This window comes from Sabethes cyaneus, chromosome 3, assembly GCF_943734655.1.
Source record: "Sabethes cyaneus chromosome 3, idSabCyanKW18_F2, whole genome shotgun sequence".
NCBI lineage: Eukaryota > Metazoa > Arthropoda > Insecta > Diptera > Culicidae > Sabethes > Sabethes cyaneus.
In genome coordinates this window covers 129971920-129984876 of record NC_071355.1, presented here as the reverse complement: position 1 = coordinate 129984876, position 12957 = coordinate 129971920, and positions in this window count along the sequence as shown.

The window sequence follows — 12957 nt, the reverse complement described above, 5'->3', positions numbered from 1 at the left end:
AAAAAGAGAAATAGAACTTTTTCTTAGCTGGCGCTCCTTCAGATAATTATTTTTGCATGAAAATCAAAACTTAAGCTTCTTTTGAATGTACTCTCATGAAAAGATAGTCATTAACTTAATCACATCGTTTTTACAATGTTAGAGGGTTAGGAAAACAAGATGAGGTCGAAAAATAGTGCAAAAACTGCGCCATAAACATGCTTGAGAATGAGAAATATGATCGATATGATTTCCAGTGCTTGTCATTTTCGATTTATTTATTAAAATATGATACATGACATAAGGCGTCTGTCCATTAAAATGTCACTAACGAAAACAAATCTTACAAAGTTACTACCGTGCAACGTTTACTTCCTATTTTTCATATAACATTTCTAAGCTCTAGTATCTATGGATTGAAAAGAGCATCTATTAATGCGCAAAATTTGTATGAAATTTGTATAAATTTATTTGGAAAAATCAACGCACTAGTATTTTGATCCTATACACCACTATATCTATACCTATAAAGAAGGATTTCTGTCTGTCTGTCTGTCTGTATGTTCCTTATAGAATCGAAAACTACTGAACCAATCGGCATGAAAATATGCATGTAGAGGTTTTTTGGGGCCAGGAAAGGTTTTAGTGATGGTTAAAAACCCCTCCCCCCACTAAGAGGGGGGGCTCCCATACAAATGAAACACAAATTTCTGCATAACTCGACAACTAATCAAGCAAATACAACAAAATTTGGCATGTGGGTGTTTCCGGTAACAAGAATTTATTCTATGGTAAATTAGGACCCCTCCCCTCTTTATGAGGGGAATTATAACTCCTCTTCTCTTTAAAAGGGGGGCTTCCTTACAAATTTCCTCATAACTCGAGAACTAATCAAGCAAATGGAACCAAATTTGGCACGTGAAGGTTTTCGAGGGCAAGAATATTTTCTATAGTAAATTAGGACCCCTCCCCACTTTAAGAGGGGGGGCTTCTGTACCAAAGAAACACAATTTTCCTCATAACTCGAGAACTAATCAAGCAAATGGAACCAATTTTGACACGTGGGTATTTTTGGAGACAAACATTTTTTCTATGATGAACCTGGACCCCTCCTCACTTTAGGAGGGGGGGGGGCTCCTATACAAATGAAAGACAAATTTCCTCATAACTCGAGAGCTAATCAAGCAAATGAAACTAAATTTGGCATGTGAAAGTTTTCGAGGGCAAGAACATTTTCTATAGTGAATTAGGACCCCTCCCAACTTTAAGAGGGGGGGCTCCTATACAAACGAAATACAAATTTCCTCATAACTCGAGAGCTAATCAAGCAAATGGAACAAAATTTGGCACGTGGGTGTTTTTGGAGACAAAATTTTTTTCTATGATGAATTGGGACCCCTCGCCACTTTAGGAAGGGGGGCTCCTATACAAATGAAATGCAAATTTCCTCATAACTCTAGAATTAATCAAGCAAATGGAACCAAATTTGGCATGTGAAAGTTTTCTAGGGCATGAATATTTTCTATGGTGAATTAGAACCCCTCCCTACTTTAAGAGGGGGGCTTCTACACAAATAAAATACAAATTTCCTCATAGCTCGAGAACTAATTAAGCAAATGGAACCAAATTTGACACGTGGGTGTTTTTGGATGCAACCATTTTTTCTATGATGAATTAGGACCCCTTACCTTTTTAAGAGGGGGTGGGCTCCTATACAAATGAAAAACAAATTTCCTCATAACTCGAGAACTAATCAACCAAATGGAATCAAATTTGACATGTAAGTAGTTTTGGACGCAAGATTTTTTTCTATGGTGAATTGAGACCCCTCTCTTCTTTAGAAAGCGAGTTATGGCCCATCTCCCCATTAAGAGGGTGGGCTTCCATACAAATGAAATGCAAATTTCCTCTTATCTCGAGAACTAATCAATCAAATGGAACCAAATTTGGCATGTGGGAGTTTTATATGGCAGAAATTTTTTCTATGGTGAATTACGACCCCTTCCCCTTTTAAGAGGGGAGCTCCCATACAAATGAAATTCAAATTTCCTTATAATTTGAGAACTAATCAAGCAAATGGAACCAAATTTGGCATATGGGAGATTTTGGAGTCTTGAACTCTTTTTACGATAGTTAGAGACCTCTCACCCCTGTGGTAGGGGGATATGGACTCTCATACAAATAAAACAGAAATTTTTGCGAAACTCAAAAACTAATCGAACTCGAGAAATTCGAGACTCTTCCATAAAACATTAGTCAATACAAGACCACAAAAACTATCTATAGCAACACTAGATCATTCAGGACGAGATGGTCGCGAGTGTTGCCGGTGACCCGCCGTCGGAAGCGCCGCCCACTGGGGGGCTTGCAAAATTCGAGATTGTTACAAAGATCATCCGAGATTCATGATTTATGTACAACACAGGTTAATTTGTGGCAATACGAAGTTTGTCGGGTCAGCTAGTGTACTTATATACTTAAATTAACTGTTTTTCTCCGCTTTTTGCTTTTCTTGTACAATTGTGAGTAACAGCAAGTGAAGAAAATGACAATTGAAACCTAAAAAAGAAAACAAAAGACTTTTCGATTGAATCCGACTATTTAATATTTATTTGCGACAGATACGTAGTTCGCCTACAACGTGCAGGCTTCATCAGTGGCTTATTTCAAAGCGTATACGTATCTGTCGCGAATAAATATTAAATAGTGGAATTAAGTCGGTAAAATTTTTTTCTTTTCTTTAATTTCAGAGTTCGTATTCCACTAAGAGGCTTTGAAAACTTTAAACAATTGACATGTTTCTCACTTTTCTTGAATTTCAATGCAAATTTAAAAATTGCAAATTGCCATCACATACACACACATACATACATACATACATACATACATACATACATACATACATACATACATACATACATACATACATACATACATACATACATACACGCACACATACATCACACACATTGAATACAATCAACATTTGATTGATATGTTTTGATTTCACACGTTTTAACGGTTTAATATACGGTGCTTAAGTGTTAAAGTTTGAATAACTTTTGAATGAACCGTCCGATTTTCAATCACTCGGTTTCGTTTGATAGATCTCAGTAGTAATTTTCAAATAATAATAAAATGTGTGATGTTTTTCATTGAATTGATGCTTATATGTTACAAAGATATGTTTTAAATACTATTGTTTCACATTTCTTTATGTAACTTTCAAACTACAAGTCCAATCGTCATGAAATTTGGAAGTTAAGGGTTTGCAAGACTCCTCTTTCATATGCAATCAATTTTGTTCAAATCGAGTAAGGGATCTATGAGATAATGAAGTCTCATATTTTTCGTATTTTTATACATAACTTTTTAACTAAAAGTCCGATCAGTATGAAATTCAATAGCGACCTATGGGACACTTAGACCTTTCATTTGACACTAAGAACATCAAAATCGGTCCAGCCATCTCCGAGAAAAGTGAGTGAGATTAAAAGCGTTACATACACACATACACACACACACACACACATACATACACCCACACAGAAAATGCTCAGTTTTCGAAACTGAGTCGAATGGTATATGACATTCGGCCCGCAGGTCCTTTTTTCCATTTCCGGTTTTCCAAGAGATTTCTATACCTTTATACTATATATTTATATAGTAGAAAGGCAAAACATAAAGTAAACATTGAGCTAAAAACCTAAACAGTGAACATTAGTGTTATGTATTGAGAATTAAGGGATCTGTGATCTAAAAGAAGACACGTCCAGTCAGATGAGTAGCCAAAAGAAGAATAGCTCGACGGCTAGTTTATTATAGACTAAATCGTGTTTTGCTATAAACTCTAAAGAGAGTCTCTCTCTTTAGTACTATTCGATCGAGGTGGATTTGGACCTCGATGCATAAAGTTATACTTAACAATTCTCCATCCTCGAGAAAGAATGTACAAATTTTAAATTGGCTAAAGTGCATAGTTTTTCTAGCTAACATGTTCATTGAATCTATTTATTCGACTAGCTTTTAAGTAAAAGTAAAGAAAAAATAATAATCATGCAACCGAACAACCAGGCAATTCAACAAAATATAGTACACTATTTTCTTCTTCTTCAGCTTTCCATTTCTTCGTTTTCCTGATCGCGAAACACTTCGCGTGATTATCGGACTACGTTTAAGTTCATTTAAACGCCTTCGCTTGATTTTTTCTTCGTTCTGCCCGACTGGTATGTTCAGCATACCTCCAAATCCTTCATCGTCAACGTTGTCCTCGTGCGGCCTTTTATTCCGTTGAATCGGTATATATATAGTTGAACTCGTAGGATGTTTGATTAAGCGGAGTTGATTTCGATGAGCGTTGAAGGTGTTCCTGCCAATAGATATTTGAAACACATTAGTAGAAACTCGTTTTACAAACTGCGCATCAATCCATTTTTCGATTCTTTGTTTGTCGCTATTCTTATATAATAATCTATCCCCTAAAGCTAGCTTATTAAATGGGTCCTGGGAGGGCGTACTGCTGTCCACTATTAAAGGTTTTCGTTTTTCTTCAGATAAGAGAAAATCTGTGTATCGTTTCCTCGGATGTATGAGATCCATTAATGTTTTCGGTTTGTAACAAAAAACTTTTTCTGACGGAAATTTTTCATCTGAAGATGTAGGAGTGTTCCTATAATTTGCTAAGAAATAAGAAATTCGCTCCTTCATATCAATAGAACGCATTTCAGGCTCTAACATAAATTTCTTAAACGTATCTTTTGCCAACCTTACCATCCTTTCTGCCTGACCATTGCTGCTGGGATTGTAAGGTGGACTTCGCATTACTTTGATTCCCTGACGTTCCATAAACGAAATAAAAATTGCTGATGTAAAGGGTGGTCCTCCGTCCGTTACAAGAACATCAGGAAGACCAAATGTTGCAAAAATAGAAGAAAACTTTCGCGTTACTTTAACTGCATCTGTACCATGTTCCATTAGCTCTATTTCGAGCCATTTGGAGTGACTATCAACAACGAGTAAGAAATTTTTACCATCGAGATAAAAGAAATCTGCGTGCAAACGGCTAAAAGGCCTCGTTGTTGATATCCACGGAGCGGTGCTATTTGAATTTACTATAGGTAACATTTTTAAGCAAACTTGACATTGTTTGACATATGCTTCAATGTCATGATTTATGCCAAACCAAAACAAACATCGGCGTGCCGTTTGTTTCATTTTAACAATCCCTATGTGGTTAGAATGCAACAATTTAAGAATAGCATTTTGAAGCGAACCCGGAACGAAAACTCTGTCCTGATATAAAACGCATCCATGCACCAGCTCTAAGTGGTGCTTCATTGAATAAACTGCTTTCCATGATTTTTCTATTCTGTCGGGCCATCTAGTTTCCAAATAAGAAATCAGTTTTGAAAGAAATAGATCAGTTTTCGTCTCCTTAGCAATTAACGAATAATCTAGAGGAAAGTCATTGAATAAATTTATGCTTTTAATACTGCCATTGTCAATATTATCCAGTACGACTTGTTTCAACGGGAAACGAGAACAAAAGTCTGCGTTTCCCATTTGAGATGATGGTCTATATATAATGTCAAACTCATAAATTGACAGTTCCATGACATATCGCTGAATTCTAGTAACGCATAATTGATTTTTACCATCCTTGCCGAAAATACCCAGCAACGGCTTGTGGTCTGTGTAAATTGTGAACTTTTGTCCGAAGAGGAATTTGAGAAATTTCTTGACTGTGCAAACTACCGCCAAAGCCTCTAAATGTAAAATTGGATACGACCTTTGAGCAGAGTTTAAAGAAAAAGAAGTAAAATAAACTGGTTTTTCAACACCATCAATTAGGTGTGCCATAACCCCTCCTAGACCGTAACTACTTGCATCTGTAATAATTATAATTGGTTTGTCCGGGTCATAAAATTCCAACAGATTGGTTTTTAGTAATGCGGTTTTACTATCCTGAAAAGCTTTTTGACAATGCCCGTCCCACTCAAATCTAACACCTTTCTGAAGTAATCTGTACAAACTATTAAGTTTGGTTGACAACCGGGGTATAAATTTGCCGTAGTAATTAATAAGACCCAAAAAGGCTTTTAATTCTGAAATGTTACTTGGAACTTTCGCATCCTGGATAGTTAATAATTTGTCAGTGGAAGGAAGAAGTCCATTTTCCGTAATCAAGTGTCCTAGGTACGCCAGAGATTTAACAAAAAATTTGCATTTTTTTTCTTACAATCTTCAAATGACTTTCCTGCTATGAGGACATCGTCCAGATAGCAGCGGACATTTTCCAGGCCAATCAGTACTTGATCCATGACTTGCTGGAAAATCGATGCGCTAGCTGATGTACCCTGCGGTAAGCGATTATAGATGAATAACCCTTTAATAGTGTTAATGACCATGAACTTTCTAGCCTTTACTGAAAGTTGCAGTTGCGTATACGCCCCCGCCAAATCTAGACAACAAAACCATTTACACCCCGCCAAGGAGGCAAATATATCTTGAACTAGTGGTAAAGGATATGTGTTGGGAATTATAAATTTATTTACCGATACCTTGCAGTCTATTACCATTCTTATTTCATTGTCCTTTTTAAGTATTATGACGACTGGAGATGCCCATTCACTGACCGAAATTGGAGTGATAATATTTTGCTGCTCTAGTAGATCCAAATGATGAAGAACTTTTTCGCGTAATTTATACGGGACCTCATAGGCTTTTCTGAAAATTGGCTGATTATGTTTAAGTACAAGATCAGCTTCATAACCTACAATTGGATTCGTAAAATCGCTGTTAAAAACCTTCGAAAATTGATTCATAATGTCTTGCTCAGTATTACCACTAGAAGACTCCTTTCTTATTAATGAATTAATAGTCGCAGAACACTTAAATGCCTTCCGCCAGTTGGGGTAAAAAATATCAAGCCAATTTCTACCGAGTAGGGGAATGAAATTGTATGAACTTTCCAGTATGATTAAGCTTACACGATGAATTACGTTGTTGATTTTTGCCCTTACGAAAATTTTTCCGAAAATACGCAAGTTTTGTCCATTTATAACAACCAACCGACTATTGCAATTTTCTATCGCGATATAGGGTAACTTTGTTTTATAAAATTCAAGACTGATTACCGAAACAGCTGCGCCACAATCAATTTCCATGCGAATTGATTTATTTTCTATCGAAGCATCTATCATACACGGATCACTCACACCATTAGATGTTATCATCATGCAAGGATAGTCGCTGTTCTCTTCGTCTTGATCATTAATTCGCAAACGTTTGAAGTCATAAGTTTCTGTATCAGGCTTGTCTAAAAAATTAACGGTTCTATGATTTTGATTTTGGTATTTATAACAGTTTCGTTTTACGTGACCCTTCCTGCGACAAAAATTACAAATAACATTTGCATGAGCATTGCCATACCCACTATCTCTATAATAACGTTCATTATTTCCTTTATTATATACTTTATTGTAGCGATTCCAATGATATGAAGGACTGCTATTGAGCCTCGAGTATGGTCTATCTCTGCCGCGACTTGAACTTCTGCTGCGACTGCGAAAACGACTCGGACGCTTGCTATCGTAATCCCGACCTCTGTAGTCAAAATCATGCTGCATATCTCTGCTCCCTAACCTATATTTTACTGAATTAACACTTCTAGCATTATCATCATATTCACTGATTGTCTTAGACCGAAGCAAAGCTAGCTCATTTCTGATAACGGTGTCTTCTACTGCTTCCAAGGTCATTCCACCCTTCATAAGAAGTTTACGTTGTAAGTCCTCATCTCTTAAGCCAAAAATAATTCTATCTTTAACAGCTTCGTCTCTATGAGCACCAAAGCCACATTCAGTTGCTAACAATTTTAATGCAAGTATATAATTTTCAGCGGGTTCATCAACCCCTTGTTTCCTGGCTTGGAATCTATGTCTGCACATCATGTTTGGATCTAGTTTGTCTAACCTCTCCCTTAATTTCGTAATCATTTCGTTATAATCAATTGTTTTAATGTCCTGTCCCGGATATAAAAGTTTAATCTCTTCAAAAATTACCGGACCGCTCAATGTAATAAAAAGACACTTTTTCATTGCATCTGCGATATTGTTCAGTTGATAAAGGAATTCCATACGCTCCATATAATGAGCGAAGCTGGAACCTTTAACATAATGGTCAACCGTACCGATTAGCGACATAGCTTTTGTATAAAATATATATAATCCTAAAAAAAAATTACTTAGATTAATATGGGAAAAACTCACGTGACCTTGATTAACTCTGCTGATGTGTTCCTTGTCCACGCTGTTCGTGTGCTTACCGTGCTTGCTTCTCACCAATTTCCTTAGGCGTTGCCAATCAAACTATGTAGGATATTATTCTGTCGCTTTGATTTATTCAGCTCACCCGTTCCGTGGATGCCTTTTATTTTAATTTTTTCAATGCACACCGGTTCACTTTGGCTGCAAAATTAAACTTCTACTTAGTCTGGTATTCCGTTTTCTTTTGTGATCACCTATTATTCCAGAACTCGCTATTATTGCTCACCTTTATTCAGGCTGCAGTGAATCAATTCAATTGTTGCAATTAAAACTTTTGTCTAATACGGCTTACAAAATGGCAGTTTAGTTACAAATGGCGTTACTCGTTAAACCGCATGCTAACCACACCGAAACTGAAAAGGCTTACTCTCTGCCACTTTTAATATGGCAATCGTTATTGTAATGTTGAATCAAATGTTTCATGGGTTAACTGCTCGATATCGCTATAGCATTAAACCCGTCGTCAGGATACTTATTTACTAGCGCTAATACTAGTTTTACTAGTGCAGAATCGTCACGATTACGCACGCTCAAACTTTAACCGCTAATGTCGCCAAGGAGAAACTATTTATCACACTTTTTTTTTACTATAAAAGCCTGTTAAAATCCGATAGTCCGAATACTTAATTTTTTTTTTTTTTTTTTATCTACTCGTCGCCACTTGTTATGTATTGAGAATTAAGGGATCTGTGATCTAAAAGAAGACACGTCCAGTCAGATGAGTAGCCAAACGAAGAATAGCTCGACGGCTAGTTTATTATAGACTAAGTCGTGTTTTGCTATTAACTCTAAAGAGAGTCTCTCTCTTTAGTACTATTCGATCGAGGTGGATTTGGACCTCGATGCATAAAGTTATACTTAACAATTAGCAGGTTTATAAACAATACACATAAATATCAGTATAAAGTAGTTCATATGGGGCCGTCCATGAACTAAGTGGACTATTAGGGGCAGGGGGTCGGCCAAAAACAACGCATCATAGAAAAAGTATGAACGAAAATAACCCGGAGAGGTCTGAAATAACTTAAAATGAGTTCGTAGTCAATGGACAGCCTTTATATAGCCAGTAGCGTTCCTAGGGTTAACAAGGGAGAGATATATGAAGGGATGTATTCTAAGGGGGCATATCTATTTGATCATTTAACAAAAGTAACCATTACTTCGTTCGAGAACCCGCGGCCGCAGAACATGTGGCCTATTCCACTCCCTCCCCGTCCCTAAGACTGGCAGTTTATACACGGTATAACATATTCGTCTTATATTAGAGTGCTTATTTAGAGTATCTGAAATTTCTATTAATTTCTAATTAATATTTCTATTAATATTATTTTCGTAATCAAAACTTATCCAACGCATAATAACCTTTCAATACATTGTAAATGATTAGTTTATATACCTTCAAAATAGCGAGTTGATGTGATTTCTTGTTTGGGTTGGTTTATGCAGGATATTTTTTACAAGCGTCATTTCCGAGTATTTTTGATTGCGAACTTTGAAACCCTGTTTAGGCTAAATATTTTGCTAATATTATCTGTGTTCCATTCTTAGTTATGAATAAATATGTTATGTTCATCTTCATTTTGAATTTAGATCACCAGTTTCTATGGATATAATAAATTTTCACAAATAAACATTTTTGTGTTTTGGCACAATTTCACCCCCGTGGCACAATCTCACCCCGGATGGCGGTACTCTTATGGCGGTCTTCATGAACAATTTTGGTCTTAAATTTCATCATACGAGTGTAATAGAACTCAAATTGTTACTTGGGTTCTAGGCCACAAAACTTGGCGTTTGGTAGTTATTCAGTCAAATCGGTCCATACATTTGATAAAAGCAGATGTTTTGCCTTTCTACTATATAAATATATAGTATAAAGGTATAGAAATCACTTGGAAAACCGGAAATGGAAAGAAGGTCCTGCGGGCCGAATGTCATATACCATTCGACTCAGTTTCGAAAACTGAGCATTTTCTGTGTGTGTATGTATGTATGTGTGTGTGTGTGTGTGTGTGTGTGTGTGTGTGTGTGTGTGTGTGTGTGTGTGTGTGTGTGTGTGTGTGTTTTTTTTTTTATGTGAGGAAACGCTCTATGCCAGGCACACTGATGATGTATGTGGCACAGTGTGGGACTCTAATCCACTAAAAACCTCACGGGCGTCTGACCTTAACCCCCCCGGAACTACCGTTAAGTATTACTTCGGGGGGAGGCTGTGTTTGTAAACTGCTCCGTACACCTGTCGAGACGTGAACCGATCCGGAGATGGCGACTTTCATAACGTCCACTCCTTCACAGCCACCCTCTCAGGGTTCTGCCATTCTTGATGCTACTCCTGCTCCTTCACCGTCCACTTTTCTTGCACCTGTCGAGACGTGTACCGATCCAGAGATGGCGACCATCATGACTTCCATCTCCTCACGGCCACCCTCGCAGGGTTTCTTATTGGGCTCAGCACTACTCAGTTGAATTCGCCGCTGCACTTCCACTTCGCCTGTCGAGACGCGAACCGATCCGCCCTCGTAATGTTTCTGTCCAAGCTTGGTTTGCTCCGTCCCGCTCGTTACTCCACCGATGCGTCTGTCGAGACAATGCTAATCGGGATGCATAATTCGCTGATCGTTTCTTCATTGTCGTTGCAGTTGCAACCTACTCTGTACGCTCTGCCTGTGCACTGCTCCGTACACCTGTCGAGACGTGCACCGATGCTGGGACGGCGACCAACTTAACGTCCATCCCTTCACGGCCACCCTCGCAGGATTTCTTTCCGTGAGTGTTGTTATTTTGTCAACTTTCACTCTGCTATCGTCGACTCGAGTAGTCCCCGGCGGTGAAGCTACCCTACTCCGACGAGAAGTTCCCCGGCGGTGAAACATTCCCCGAGACCGATTACATGAGACCTTTTTTTAAAGACTCGACTGTTGATCCTCGCGCCATTTTCGCTGCAGCGCCGACATGATTTGTGTGATGGTTCGGCTGATTATATTCCACGTGTGAATGTCGCGACACATTTTTTGTACTACATTATCTGGGCTGGAATCCTCACCGCTGGTGGCAAACATTTCGCTTCGCATTGCCCCGAATCGTGGGCAGACAAACACTACGTGCTCCGGTGTTTCTTCTACTTCAGCGCACTCCGGACAGAGAGGTGACTCTGCGTGACCGAATCTATGTAGGTACTTTCTGAAGCAACCGTGGCCTGACAAGAATTGAGTCAGGTGGAAGTCGACTTCCCCGTGTTTCCTGTTCATCCACGTGGACACATTCGGGATCAGCCGATGAGTCCATCTTCCATTGATTGCATTGTCCCATTCCACTTGCCACTTACGCAATGTATCTACCCGTGTTCGTTTTCGAGCTCCGCCGAGGCCTCTATTTCTGTAGCATTCTAGATCCTCCTCCAATACCAATCCAATGGGAATCATGCCGGCAATGACGCAGACCGCTTCCAGTGATATGGTGCGGTAGGCGCTCGCTACTCTCATGCTCATCAGTCTGTACGTACTATTCAAACGCGATAGATTTCTTTTCGTTCTTAAAGCCGAGATCCATGCAGGGCTGCCATACCTAAGTATTGACGTGGTAACACTAGCCAGGAGCCTCCTCTTACTACTATTTATCGCCGAATTGTTCGGCAAGATTCTGGTTAGCGCTGTGATCGCTTTTGCTGCCTTCTGACAGGCATAATCTACGTGGCTATTGAAATTTAGTCGGTCGTCGATGATCACGCCCAGCTGCTTCACGTCCCGCTTAGAGTCGATGATGCATTCTCCAACTATGATCTTTGCCTGCTGCACTGCCTTTCGGTTGCTAATCACTACCACCTCTGTTTTATGATGAGCTACTGCCAGCCTATTCTCTCCCATCCAATCTTCCACCATATGTATGGATTCCATGGCGAGTACCTCCACCTCTTCTCTTGATTCGCCAGTTACTACCAACGCCACATCATCAGCGAAGCCGACAATCTCCACACCCCTGGGGAGGTTCAGCTTCAGTACTCCATCGTACATCGCGTTCCATAGCGTCGGGCCAAGTATGGAGCCCTGGGGAACGCCTGCCGTGATTGTAATCCTTCTCTCCCCTCTGTCTGTCTCGTATATCAGTGTACGATTATGAAAGTAACTTTTCAAAATCCTGCAGAGATACACAGGAACCGTCATGCTAACCAGCGAACGGGCGATTGCTTCCCAGCTGGCGCTATTAAAAGCATTCCTCACGTCTAAAGTGACCACCGCACAATAGCGATTTCCTCTTCTTTGTTGTTTCTGGGCCTTTTCCGCGGCATCCACTACCATTCGTATGGCATCTATTGTAGACCGGCCTTTCCGGAAGCCGAACTGCTTGTTTGACAGGCCGTTCTCACTCTCCGTGTACTTGGTGAGTCTATTCAGGATTACTCTCTCTAGCAGCTTGCCAACCGTATCCAGTAGGCATATAGGCCTATACGCTGAGGGATCGCCGGGGGGTTTACCCGGCTTCGGCAGCAACACCAGCTTCTGGCGCTTCCAGGTCTCAGGAAAGCTACCTTCGTCAACGCATTTCTGCAGTGTGGTCCTAAACATGTCTTGATTCTCCATGATCCATGCTACTTTCAAAGCCAGGTTCGGAATTCCATCTGGACCTGGGGCTTTCTTTCCCTTCATGGCCTTCG